Source organism: Pleurodeles waltl, chromosome 7 (genome assembly GCF_031143425.1).
Source record: "Pleurodeles waltl isolate 20211129_DDA chromosome 7, aPleWal1.hap1.20221129, whole genome shotgun sequence".
Lineage (NCBI taxonomy): Eukaryota > Metazoa > Chordata > Amphibia > Caudata > Salamandridae > Pleurodeles > Pleurodeles waltl.
This window is the reverse complement of record NC_090446.1, coordinates 598,387,220-598,399,676: the sequence shown is the minus strand read 5'-3', so window position 1 is coordinate 598,399,676 and position 12,457 is coordinate 598,387,220.

The window sequence follows — 12,457 nt, the reverse complement described above, 5'->3', positions numbered from 1 at the left end:
GGAACACAAGCAACCCAAGATTGGTTCAGCCCTGATTAGGGCTCTTCAATTGGGTGTAACTTAGATTTAGTGGCACTGTGAGCATGGGACCATCATTTCAGTACAGTCTTGGACACCTAGGGTGTCATATCAAACAAACAAAAGGTGACAACATGAAAGCATGCATAAGTTCTAGTCACTGGGAATCGCTTGGGAAAGTATTCCAACCCCTTGTTCTTTTGCCCACAGTGCCACCTCAGTTCAGATCCATCCATGTGCGACTTCTTACCCAGCCAATGCAAATCAGTCTTAACTCTCCCCAATGAGAACAGTCCAGCCCAAACTGTCAGGCCACGCCTGCTGCATGTAAATTGCCCATGTATTTAACACATGCACCCTTGCAAAGTATCAGGTCGGACACAAGCTTCAAGCAACTTGCATGGCAAATATCAGTGTCAGTAGCTGTGTGTTATCCCTTAGCAATCATCTCTCACTGAAGTGATTTAAAGGCCATGGAATGACAGTACAATGCAAAGACCACCTTTTCTGTGCACATCCCAACCATCCTTATACACCCATTTAGGCCAATAAATACATGACTGTGTGGGCATGGCTACATCGACTACTAGCACTCAATATGACATGCTTGAAAAAAAGGTGTGCCACAGGAACAGTACTTCGGAGACAAGGCCACAATCCAATCGACATGTACATCTTCTATTTCTCAAAAAATACATCAATCCATCCACAGGTAAGAACAAAAAGGCTACAGCACCAGCAAACAATGGACCTACATGTGCACCCCAGAAACCAGCAGCACCAACCTAGAGTCAACACAAAAAGGAGATCAGCAGGAAACATTAGCAGCACTAGGTAGTGTGACATTATCCAGCACCTCTGTTGAGGCCCATCTATGATTACTCCTTCCACATCCAAACCATCCACTGTTGCTACCACCATGCCATGTGGCACAATTCCAGAAGCCCAACTCATCGCCCAATTGTTCATGGACAGTACCACAACCTCCAAACTCTCCACCAGCATGGTCACTTCCAGAAGAGCCAACGGTTGAGTGGCATCTGTCGTTATGCCTGCCATTCTGACCTCAGCTGTAGACATCAGCTTTGGAAATGAGGTTGCAAATATTATACCTTGGGAAAAATAGCCATGTGGTGGTGTGGTACCTCAGATATTGCACAACGTAGGTACCCTCATCACAAGAGGTGGGGGCCTCATCCCACCTGAGTCAGGAAATTGTGGAAGGACACGGAGTCATTTCAAAGACACTGGGCTCTTTAGGAAAGCTACTTGAAAGCCAGGGGTAAGTATTGCATATGAGGCAAGTTGCAGGATGGATAAGTTCCCTCCCTTCCACTGCAGCATCCAGCAAACCTCATCCTCAACATAGACACCCGACAGAGAGTCAGGAAAAGTGTCTGATAAACCAGCCATAACACTTCCAGCCATATGCCTTTGCCTTTTCTCATATTTTACTTACGATTAGGAAAATTTCTCTTTTGCAATGTGATAGGCGGAACAAAAACACAGTTATACTCCTACAAGCCCTGGAGGCAGTTGTTCTGAATTCATAATAAACACAATTTCAGATGCATTCTTTTGTGATGGTCTCTTAATTTCGTAAAAGTGTAAAGTGCTTTTGGAGAACGAAAGTTTAGAAATAATGTATGATTGTATTATACAGAATCACAGTGGCATCCATATGCAGTTGCCCCTGTTGTTGTTTTTAGGGCTCATCTTCATCTCTGCTATCGCCCCACCCTCAGTGTCCTCAGGCATTGGTGTATGTCACTTGATGGCAATGTTGTGGATCATGGCACATACACTGATACGGCAAACCTTATCAGGTGTGTACTGTAGTGTGCTCCTTTACGGTGCAGACATCTAAACCTCAGGTTTAGGAGGCTAATGCAGACTCATTCGTATTCTGGTATGTCTGTGTGCTTGGTTAAATACTTCAGCATTCAAATTTTTGGGATGTCATTCTGGTGTTATAAGCTAAAGCATACCGACACATCCACCATCCCTTGCAGGGGAGAAACACAGTGTGATTATTACAAGTGGGGGGTAAGATAAGATACAGCGGGTAATTTTTGTTAGGTACTTACCATTAATCAGGTGCATTCATGGGCATGCATTACTATAGTTTGACCAATTTTGCTCTTCTGCTGGATTATGGCATCATAGGTCGATCCAGGAAGCCTGGTACAGCAGGTCAGAATATATAGGTCTGCATCACACGCCATTGCACATTAACAGTGAGCAGCATTTGGAGTTCAAGTAAGCGTGTTCTTGTGTGCGTGAGGCCTCCAGGGGTAAATAAATGCAATCAATAGACTCAAGGATATTAATAAATCTGTTGAATATTATAAGTTGGCCGCTCACACGCAGCAAAGCATCCATCGCCTGGTTAAGAATGTTTCTGAAGGTTGGCTGTTACAAGCCAAGCACTGATGCTACTGTTCACTGTATGGCGCCTGTTGCAAAGAATTCAAGCGCTGCTAGACTTTTTAGGAGCAGGGCAGCAGTGCAGATCCCAATATTGGGCTCCATTGTACACATGTCGATGCTAAGATGTTCTATAAGGCGTTCGTGTGAAGACTAGGGTCCTCAGAATCTTTGGCAAAGTGAGAAATGGGAAACCCAGACTTAGGCCCTCATTATGACTTAGACGGTCAGCTGACACCACGCCGGCGATCGTGGTAGTTCCACCACCAGGCTGCCGGTGAAGAACTCCATATTATGACCATGGCGGTGAGTCCCCCATACACAGCCAATGCACCGCCTGAATTGCCAGTGCGGTCCGGCCACCAACCACAGTGGTCGCCATCTTCGGCCTGTAGAGTTACCATTTACCGCCCACCATATTACGACTTAGCAGACCGCTAGGATTTCCGGGGCAGGACCACCGCCACGACAAGCCTGGTGGAAACGACCCATATAAAAGGAGACACTCACCTCCAGGGACACAGAGGGGTCAGCGGCCACCATGGAACCCGAACTGGAAGTCCTGCTGATGCTGTACCACGTGATGTGGGTCCAGGAGCAGCGACGCCGATGCAGATGACGACAGTGAGTACAGCCGCCTAGCACACAAGAAAGGGAGGGGAGAGTGACACACCCACACGCACAACACACACCATACATAGATACCACACACATGGAGAACAATCCGCTGAAAAGTGCAACAATAACATAAGCCAGAAGAAAAGAAAGCCAGGACAAATACCTGTGATTCACCCACTGTATTCCGGTGGGAATAGTGACCACAAAAAACGGAACTATGTACAAAGGGCCATTGGCAGGTCCAATTGTCCATGGCAACCCACAGGGCAACTAAATAGGCCCAAATTAACTCTTGACAGCACAAGTGACTCTACTGGGCAGGGGCATCAATCTGGAAGGCAGGCACCTCAGGGGTCGGGGCAGCGGGGTTTCATCTTGGAAGTGGGCTCTTTGGACTTTGGTTTGGGAGGGGGTGGGCTCTTGTTCCTCTGTATAGGGGGCGGGGGAGTGGGCCTGGAGTGGGGATGGGAGTGACTGTGCTGTGCTCCATAGTGGGAGGTCTTTTAGTAGGGGAGGGACATTTGCAACATCACGGGGACCATGAGAGGACTAAGAGCTGGAGGGACTGGGCTGGAGGAGCGGGACCTTACATTTCGGGACAACACAAGGTGGCACAAGAGCAGGGAAGAGCTCAAGGCGGGAAAGGGAACGTTTTTAAGATACAGTGGGGCAGAGTGTGGGAGTAGGTTTGGGAGTGGAGGTAGAGGGAGTTGTAGCAGGTGTAGGTGTGCTGGACTGGGTTGTAGGTGCATGTAAAGTGTGTGTGTGTGAGGTGGATGGCTGATAAATGTGTCTGAGTGGGAGCGTTTATGTGTTTTGGGAGGAGGGGGGCAGAGAGGGAGGGAGAGGACTAACAGGTAATGTGAATATATGTTAGGGTAGTGTCTGCAAATAAGGTGGGTGTGCTGCATGTGAATGCGATGGTGGTGGTGACTGCCCATGTGGTGAATGGGGTGCTAGTCTGTAGGTCTACTGTTGTGGTGACTGTGGGCAAGGCTGAAGAGGTGGCAGGATCTGGGACTAAGGGTGCATTGCTTGCAGGTGTGAGTGCTGATGTGGCTGTGAGGGAGGAGGTGGAGAGGGAGACAGTAGAGGCAGTTACTGTTGTTGTGTGGTTCTGTGTGTTGGCTGTGTGTATGCTTGTGGTGTGATCTGTGGTGTTTGTGCTTGTCTTTGCAAGTCCTCTCTGTTGTCTTGGGTGCATGATCGTCTGATTGTGTGCTTGAGATGGTTGTGGGGAGAGGGCTCTGGGACTGGGTACAGGTAGTTGGAGGGGGGACGGAAGAACTAGGGACACTGGCTGCCATCAAAGAGGAGGCCAGAGCCTGAAACGATCTCTGTAGGCAAGCCAAGCCACTGTGAATGCCCTACAGGTAGGCATTGCATTTGGTACATCTGGGATGTGAGCCCCTGGATGGCATTCATTATGGTTGACTGCCCTACAGAGATGGATCTCAGGAGGTTAATAGCCTCCTCAGTGAGGGCAGCAGGGATGAATGGGGCAGGAGCTGAGGTGCATGTGGCAAAGGAGATGCTCACCCTCCTGGGTGAGTGAGCACAGGCAACTGGGTGGGGGGCTACTGGGAAGGCGGTGCTGGAACAGGGGTGGCAGAAGATGACGATGCTGGGGTGATTCCCACAGGGGTCTGCCACCACCAGGGAGCTCCCATCGGAGGAGGAATTAGAGCCAGTTGTTCTAGCTCCTGTCTCCCCGTGGTGCTCCCCTTGCCCTCCAACCCACTGGTCCCCTCGGCGTCGGTGGACACTGCCTCCTGGGTCCCGTGGGCTGCAGCTCCCCCACTCGCCGGTGCCCCTGCTCCTTCATCAGATGATGCTAATGCACACAAGGACAGGAGAAGAAAAGGAGGGAGAGTGGGGGAGAAAGAAAGGGAGCACAGGGTAAATAACAGCAAGTAGAGCACATATTACAGAGACATCACTCTGACTCACTGGCAATTACACTGTGCAGTAACAACCACAATACCACACCATTGCCTGGGAACAACAGCTGAAATGAACTCTGAAGACACAACCATAGGCACACCTACTGAGACTCACTAATCCATGTCTGCCTGTTGACAAAGGCACAGCTACACTACTCTGACAAAATGACTGCACGACGTGCAATTGCCAGGTCACAACACCTAGGCAGTGGACATCAGAGCATCACTCCAACACTGGTGAGTCAGGATGTAGGCCCTTACTGAAGCTGGAGTGCCAGCAAATGACCAATACCAGTTGTACATATCACTCACCATAGCTATGCAGAACATAACAACATAACCTACAAGGGCATACTGAGGCAGACATTGACTATTACCTTGCCATCCAAAGACCACGCCAGGCATTAGGAAAGAAATGTACACAGTGTGTCCTCATCCCCTTGTGGCTGCTGTGCTGCCCTCAAGCGCCCATCCAACTCTGGGTTGTCACTCCCAGTATTCGGGCCATTAGGGGGGTCAGGGTCCGACGGGCACCCCTCCCTCGTTGGGTGGATGTCCCCAGCGGGCCGCCATGGTCTTCTGGGCCCAGCGCCAGAGGACCTCTTTCTGCAGTGGGTGCTCCGCCAGCTATGGACCCCCAGGGTCCACACGTCCCTGGCGATGGCACGCCATAACTTTTTCTTCTGATGGGCACTGACCTACATAGGAAACACAGACAGAAGGACACCATTAACTACACATTACATTCTGTTACAGCAATGGACTACATATTGCATTGATCCCACATTCATCTTACACTCCACTCGCACCTCTGTGTACATATTGCATACAGCAAACAACACTTCCTAAAGGACACACTACATGCACACACATACATCTACATACAGCCATGTCACATCCAAAATACCTAAGAGGTGCTCACCTGTTGATCTAGAGGCCCATAAAACTGTCCATACAAGGGTAGGACCCAATCCACAAGCTTCTCCAGTTCTTTGGATGTGAATGCTGGGGCCCCATCCCCTGTAGCAGAGGCCATTCTCAGCTGCAGACACAGGACACAGCAGCTCACGCAGTGGAGGTCTTGATAGGATGAAGTCAGGAAACAAGTGACATGGGCATCTGAAAATGGCGGTCACGTCCGTGCCGGTAATCACCGTCACCACTGGCGGTGATCATCATCGGCCCCTTTGCTCCATAGACTGCAATGTTAACCAATGAGGAGTTGCACGGCGGTTCAGTCAGCCCTCCACCATGACATCAAACGCTGGCGGATGAGGTCACTTGCACCTGCCCTCTGCATGCAAGGCAGGCGGGTGCCCTTTCCTGATGATTGTACTGATGGTAGTCAATTAAATATGCGTCGTAGGTACATATGGTATACACCAAGGCAATTCCAACATTCTAGATTTTAGGTTTGGTGGGAGACTCTGGCTTTTCAATGAGAGTCCATACCAGTGCACTTCTTGCAGAAGAGTAGTTGACAAAATATGTTAAATCTGATGGTACAAATCACATCTCACGACTTTGACTACATCTGTGAGGCAGTATGGCAAATTAATAAGAATGTTTGTTTTCAGAAGTCAGTTTGCATGTAGTGTACACCAGAGCATATTCCAATCATTGGTTGCCTGAAATGTATGAGACAGCTCTGTTTACTGTGATGTTGTGTGTCTATCCTTCCTGCTTTCACACACTTGTGATGTTTGGTTTGTTTAGATACCAACCACTACGGAGGAGGAGGAGGAATGCACCCGTGTACAGACCCCTAGTTGACTTGGCTACACTGGAGGAACGCAATATCATTTTCACCTATCGTCTGGACAGGGCAACAATCATTGAACTATGTGCATAATTGGAGCCATATCTCATTCCTGCTCTTTGTAGTCCTACTGCTATACCTCTTACAGTACAGGTGCTGTCAGTGCTCCACTTCTGGCCAGTGGATCCTTTCAGGTGACAGTGGGCTTGGCTGCAAGTATGTCACAGCCAATGTTTTTCAATAGTGCTGAGTGGAGTTTTGACTGCCTTGCTGAAACACATGAGCAGCTATATCTCATTCCCCCAAAGTGATGATTTGCCCACTGTGAAGGATGCTTTCTACACAATGGGACACATTCCACATGTCACTGGGGCCATTGACGGGACCCATATTGCTTTGGTCCCTCCCAGGGTAAATGAGCAGGTGTTCCAAAATAGGAAGAATACCATTCTATAAATGTGCAGATGGTGTGCCTTGCTGATCAGCATATTTCCCACATTACTGTCAAGTTTCCAGGATCTGTGCATGATGCGAACATAATGAGGAACAGCAGTGTCCCACAGATGATGGCACAACTACAGAGAGAGAGGGTCTGGCTCATTGGTGAGCGTGATGTTTCACACAATGTATGTCACTGTATGTCACCTGGAGTTGTCCTATGTGCTATTGTACACATGTAATGTGTGTTTCTCACTATTTCCAGTTGAGTCCGGCTACCCAAACCTATCTTGGCTGTTGACACCAGTGAGGAATCCGACGACAGGGGCAGAGATTTGAAAGAACATTTGGGCTACTGAATGCCATGATCAGGTGCCTCCATGTTTCTGTTGGATCCTTACTCTGCTCCCCTGGAAAGGTCTGCTAGATTGTGGTGGCCTGCTGCATGCTTCACAATTTGGCCCTCAGATGGCATGTGCCATTCCTGCAGGAGGAGGGGGGAGACAATGCACCAGTGGCAGCAGAGAACACTGAAGACAGTGATGAAGATGGGGAGGAGGAAGATGTGGGCAACAGGACACATCTGATACACCAGTACTTTCAATGACTCTCAGGTAAGGCTGTAGTTCTGTTCACACCACCATTTCAATAAAGAGCTGTGTGGCAGCTGTGATGTACCAAGCACAAATATGTGCATTCTGTACCCTGACACTGTTCCATCTGTAGTTAGTCATGCCAGTGGTATAATGATTGTGAAAAATCTTATTCGGCCTATGCAATGTATCAGCTGTTTTGCAGTTTCAAATACATGCCTACGTCAAACTGTATCCTCATTCCATACAGTACTTACCATTTGTTGCTGGGAATGTTGTGTGAGATACAAAGTGCTTACACAACCGCTCTGTGACTTCATTGTCCCTGACAGTTTAGCCTCGACTAGGTGTTCCAAAGGAGGTATTGGCATAGCTAAAACTGTGGCATCTTGTCTGAGGCCCTTACATACGTTGTTTCTCTTCACTTCTGGTGTTTGGAGTTAATTACAGTGCAAACGTTTGAGTTGATGTGACCAGATGAATGTAGGCTGTTATGGTATAGGGGCTCATGTTGCTTTACTTCCTTTGACTTCTCATTTGAATGTCACTAATGGTTTCCCTTTTTACAGATTACTGTGAACTCATGTAATGCCTACAGATTGCTTTCACAATTTGGTGGATGGTGACTTGTGGCACGCTCTTACACTGGTAATGTGTACCCCAAGCTAACTGTACATTGGATGGATTCACACTTTACATTACATTTGCACAAGATAATGAAGGTCAAGTCATTGCATATTGATGAAATGAAAGCACAAATCCTTCAGTTTTGTTTCAGCATGTTTATTAAAGTAACAAAAAGGAAGGCATAGTGCCATAGAGTGGGGTGATGGTGGATGAATTCCTCAGTGTAGTGGCACAGTTAGTTTGTAGCACAGGTCCAGTATCCATGGGGCCAAAGGAAAAAGGAGCAATGACAGTCCAAAGTAAACAAGGTGTCTCAGTGGCACACAAGGGAGACAGGTAGGAGAGGCTCACTTCCTGGCAGTGGTTTGGGTCTTGACTACTGTCTCTGGTGGATGTCTGGCTCACAGGGAACATTTGCGGGGTGGTTCTACTGCTGCAGAGGGAAGGGTGCTGGTGGTCTCTGAGTCCTGTGGCAGGTCCTCCTGTCCACTAGCTGCAGCAGATCAGTACACTGGCTAGTGGAAGGGGCCTGCTGGTGTGTTGTGTACTCATGCATGATGGTAGCCATATCACTGAGCATCCCTGCAAAGGAGGCCATGGTGGCATTGAAGGCCTGTAGCTGCTGCGTGACCTCTTGGTGGTATTACCCGTGCAGCCTGTGGCTCTTCTGCAAGATGGTAAGTACCTGGTCCATCCTGTCCTGGGATTTCTGGTATGCTCCCAGGACACGTGACAGTGCCTCCTGGGCAGTCGGTTGCCTGGGTTGGCCCACCCCTTGTCGCACAGATATCCTTCCACTGGCCCTGGTCCCCTGTGCCTGTGTCCCCTGAACTGTGTGCCCACTCCCACTGACACCAGGACCTTCTTCCTCTTGCCTGGGAGCTGTTGACTCGGGGCCCTGTACAGGTGGGCACACTTTTTATTGATGTGTCCTGGGGACCGAGGTTTGGAGACGTTGGGTGGCTGCTATGGTAGTGGAGTCGGATGTAGAGTGCTTTGGGGTGGACTGGGTGTTGCCTGTGGTGTCTGACTGACCAGTAGTACCAGATGGGCCAGGGAGAACTCCACATCCAGACATCCAGAGTTGCTGTCATCACTGGAGCCTTCTTCTGGTGGAGGACAGGGTTGACGTGGCACATACAGCCGGCTGATATTGACTGGGGTACCTGTGGACATTTACAATATTTGGTCATTTCATACTCAGATACATGTTCAGCATTTATGAGTTTCCCTATGGTATGGTGATGCATTATGGGATTGGCAGTGCTTAATGCTGACCATGCATTACTCGTGTGTGAATGAGGACCTTGGAGAGGTGTGTTTGAAGTGGGTAGGACATGCAGGAGAAAAGTGTTGAGGGTGGTTTTGGAGGTGGTTCTCAGTTTGGGATGGAGTGGGTTGAAGGGAGACAGGGTGAAGGGCGACATGCCATGCAGGTGTATGTGGTGGTGGAGAAGTAATGGTGACTTACCGGTGTCCAGCCCTCCAGTGATTCCAGTGAGGCCCTCGGGATGCAGGATAGCCAAGACGTTTTCCTCCCATGTTGCCAACGGTGTTCATTACGCCAATGTGGTGCCTGGATGCCATTGCATGCACCTTCCCCGTAGGTCGTTCTACCACTTTCTAATGTCATCCCTTGTGCGTGGATAGGTTCTCACGGAGTTCGTCTTGTCCACGATTCTCCTCCATAGCTCCATCTTCCTGGCAATGGATATCTGCTGGACCTGTGCAGTGAACAGCTGTGGCTCTACGCTAACGATTTTGTCTACCATGACCCGCAACTCCTCATCAGTGAAAGGCGGGTTCTTATGTGGGGACATGCCAATTGTGTAGTTGGTGCAGTGTGTGTGTTGTGCAGAGGGTGGAATGGTTGGTGGGGGGCAGGTTGTGTGAGTATGTGGTATGCTGTGAAGTAGTGGTTGAGTGAAGTTTTGTTGTGTGTGTTCAGTGTAGAGGTTTGATGTGTGGTGTGTGATGCGTGAAGGGTGTATAGATGGCTGTGGTTTGTGTGGGCTGGCAACGTGTAGCAGAATTTTCGAGTTTGCAAAGGACTGTGGGTTTTGTGAGGGTGTGGTATATAGTACTGTTGGTGGGTGTGTACAGTGTGCGTATGTGTGTCATATGTGTGTTATTTTTCAATATTGGCTTCTGTTGTTGTGGAATGACAAAATCGACTGCGGCGGTCCGCACCTCTAATGGGTAACCGCCGTTGAGTGACCGCTGTGGTGATTCGTGGGTTATGATTTGGAGAGTGGTTTGTTGTATGTGTGGCGGGGAGGGTGGTGGGACCGACTCTCTCCCGCCTACATTGGCTCTGGCGTGATTGTCATTTTGGCTGCTTTCTGGCGGTTTTGTGTTTGTGACACATGATATGGCGGGTGGATTGCCGCCTCCGCAGCAGTCTTTTGGTGGCTGACCACCAAAGACGTAATGAGGGCCTTAGTCTATCTAGTCTGGCTCGCATAGAGCATTGCTACATCCTTTGTGATTTTGTTGTGTGGTCTATGTGTCATCACTTTGTGCATGGCTTGCTGTAGCAGAAGAGGGATCTGGTTTAGCATGATATAGTGGTCTAGGATTATGGTGGACTACAGAGTCGTAGGTGCAGATGCAAACACAGCTCTGTAGTTGTGTTGGTTGGCCTCTGCACGGTCTTTTGAAGGTATAGGCTTGTGCACAGAAGTTTGGGATTTGGTAGCAGATATTGCTTGTCTCCCACAGTGTATATATTGTATTGTTGCGCAATCTTGTGTCACTCTAAGATGTTTTTCAGTTTTTTAGACTACATCTTTTATGCCTTACACCTTTGAAAATGTACTACCTACTTTTGACCGGAGATATCTTTGGGTCCTATTTTCCACTGGATTTCAGTGCCATATCATACTTCTGATTAGGTTTTATTTTTCGCATGCACTCCTTACCCCATACAATAAATACCATTTTGTATTTCCATATACAATGTTTATTGCATATAGTACCATAAGAACTGTTGTTTACTTCATGTGGTATTCCACTCATAATCAGACAGGACTTTAAAATATTTACTGGGATGTGCAGTAAATAGCACTACTGCCGACTGTAATTGACACCTCAGTATTGTACTGTATTGTACTGGAGCATTTCCTTAACACTTTTTGTCCTCTTTAGAGGTCCCTAGGCGCTTTCTGGTTGGTTGATCAAGTAGCTGCACTGTTTATTATTGGTGCCTGCAGAAAGGCATGGTAGACATGTTACCTAGGAGTACTCGATCTCAGAGTTATGACACTAGTTGCAGGCAGGGTAGCAGGATTTTACACATGAAGTGGTATGCAAAAGGGTGGTTTGGTGTGTATATGCAGGCAGCATATGATTTGAACTTAGAGTCCCAATTTTGGGAGCAGCCAAGTATTCACTGATATTCTGAAATTAGGTGACTGTCAATGAACGTCATTCTTTTTGGAAGAGTGTTCCAGAGCTTGCTTTCTGAACACAAATCGAGCTACCGCGTGGATAAGGCCATACTCGTGCGCTCCACAGAATGCCAGACACAAAAAGTAACTATCTGTCCAGGGACCGTATCTTCACAACTATGCTCTTATGCAAAATGTGCAAATGTAAAGAAAAGCTCCACCTTGAAGCGTGCCTGGCTGCTAACTCTCCTAGTAATCTCTCCCAAGCAGAGCAGCTCCTTCGTAGTGGCGGTGAGGCATCGCACCCCTGGCTTAGCCAGCAGATGAAAAACAAAACAATAGTTTGCTATTGTTTTAATTTTCAGCATTTTTCATTTGCTGGCTCAGCCAGCAGAGTGCACAGGGAGAGGCAGGGCTGTGCAAGGGAGGTAGGGGGTGGGAGGGGGAAGGAGGGGAGAGTGCACTAAGTGTGCGTGTGCGTTTGGCCGTCCGTCTGAAGCCAGCCAAACATGCATGCGCACTTAGTTTTCTCCAACCCGGCTGTATACACAGACCTCAGGCTTGTGTCTGAGCGGCAGTGACTGCCGCTCAGACCAATCCTAATGCTGCTTACATGCTATGTTTAGCATGTAAGCAGCACCAGGA